The sequence below is a fragment of the Neomonachus schauinslandi genome, chromosome 7, assembly GCF_002201575.2.
Source record: "Neomonachus schauinslandi chromosome 7, ASM220157v2, whole genome shotgun sequence".
Classification (NCBI taxonomy): domain Eukaryota; kingdom Metazoa; phylum Chordata; class Mammalia; order Carnivora; family Phocidae; genus Neomonachus; species Neomonachus schauinslandi.
This window is the reverse complement of record NC_058409.1, coordinates 131,943,859-131,945,951: the sequence shown is the minus strand read 5'-3', so window position 1 is coordinate 131,945,951 and position 2,093 is coordinate 131,943,859. Positions and strand designations below refer to the sequence as shown.

Genomic DNA, 2,093 nt, shown 5'->3' with positions numbered 1-2,093 from the left:
GCTATGAAGAAATACAGTAACTTGCAAAGAGGAGGAAGATGATGTGCTTGAAAAGAAATTTACTGAGGAGTGGTCAAAGGTGTTCACAGGAAAGCAAGGCAGTATGACTTCCCTCTCTCAATATCTCTCTCTCTCTCTCTCTCTCACACACACACAAACACACACACAAAGTATTTAAAGAAAGAAAAATGCTACAATATTGCCAAATTCTGTCACTAGGTCAAGTAAAATGAGAATTAAACTACCCATTGGATTTAGAGAAATGCAGTGATTGATTACTTTAGAGACAGTTGTTTCCATAAATAACAAATGGGATTAGAAGTCAGACAAAGGCAGTTGAAAAGTTAGTAGAAAATGTGGACTAAGAGACAAAATAGATTTGTCTGGTAAGAAGAAGAAGATGCAGAGTTTATAAATATGTGGGATTTTAAAGAAGTTGCAGGTGTTGTATGTTTTTTTGTATATTTTATCTAATAATTGTTAATTATAATAATAAACATAAATTGGGCTGCCTGGGTGGCTTAGTTGGTAAACCGTCTGCCTTCGGCTCAGGTCATGATCCCAGGGTTCTGGGATCAAGTCCCTAATCGAGCTCCTTGCTCAGCAAGGAGCCAGCTTCTCCCTCTCCCACTCCCCCTGCTTGTGCTCTCTCTGTCTCTCTCTGACAAATAAAATCTTTAAAAATAATAATAAACAATTATTATTTTTGTTTGATCATTAGTGGCTTATTTTTTAGAGCAGCTTGAGGTTTACAGAAAAATTGATTAAAAAATACAGAATTCCCGTTTCTGCCCGTGGATGCCGCCGAGGAAGCAACATTAAAGTCTTCCTTCCCACTGCTGGCATGTCTAAGTCAGAGTCTCCCAAAGAGCTTGAACAGTTGCAGAAGCTCTTCGTCAGAGATTTGAGGTTTGAAACAACCCATGAGAGCCTGAGGAGCCATTTTAAGCAATGGGGAACGTTTATGTCCTGTGTGGTAATGAGAGATCCAAACACCAAGTGCTCCAGATGCTTTGGGTTTGTCACCTCCGCCACAGTGGAGGAAGGGCAAGCATCCATGAATACAAGGCCACACAAGGTGGATGGAAGAGTTGTGGAACCAAAAGGGGCTGTCTCAAGATTCTCAAAGACCTGTGCCCACTTAACTGTGAAAAAGACTTTTGTTGGTGGCATAAAAAAAGACACTGAAGAACATCATCTACAAGAGTATTTTGACCAGTATGGGAAAATTAAAGTGACTGAAATCATGACGGACCAAGGCAGTAGCAAGAGAGAGGCTTTGCTTTTATAACATTTGATGATTATGACTCCACAGACAAGATTGTCATGCAATAATACTATACAGTGAATGGCCGAAGTGGTTCTGGAAATTTTGGTGGTGGTTGTGGAGGTGGTTTTGGTGGGAATGACAACTTCGGTCATGAAGAAAATGTCATTGGGTAAAGTGGCTTTAATGGTGGGTATGGTGGCCATGGGGATGGTTCTAATGGATTAGGTAATGATGATGATGGGAGGAACTTTGGAGGTGGAGGAAGCTATAATAATTTTGGTAATTACAACGATCAATCTTCAAATTTTGGATCATGAAAGGAGGGAAGTTTGGAGGCAGAAGCTCTGGCCCCTATGGTGGTAGAGGCCAGTACTTTGCCAAACCACAAAACCAAGGTGGTTACAGTGGTTCCAGCAGCAGCAGTAGGTTTGGCAGTGACAGAAGGATTTAATTACTACCAGGAAACAAAGCTTAGCAGGAGAGGAGAGCCAGAGAAGTGACAGTGAACTACAGGTTATAACAGATTTCTTTTTTTTTTTTTAAAGATTTTATTTATTTATTTGAGAGAGAGAATGAGAGAGAGCACATGAGAGGGGGGAGGGTCAGAGGGAGAAGCGGACTCCCCGCCGAGCAGGGAGCCCGATGTGGGACTCGATCCCGGGACTGCAGGATCATGACCTGAGCCGAAGGCAGTCACTTAACCAACTGAGCCACCCAGGCGCCCTATAACAGATTTCTGAACTCAGCCAAGCAGAGTGGTGGCAGGGCCCGGCTGCTACAAAGAAGGTGTTTTATACCCTGTATGGGCAAAAAACTCAAGGAC

At 42.3% G+C, this 2,093-nt stretch overlaps 1 pseudogene; it reads left to right on the top strand.

Moving 5' to 3' along the window:
- The first annotated feature begins 844 nt into the window (after positions 1-844).
- LOC110584857 lies at positions 845-1,721 on the top strand (annotated as a pseudogene).
- Positions 1,722-2,093: the final 372 nt, after the last annotated feature.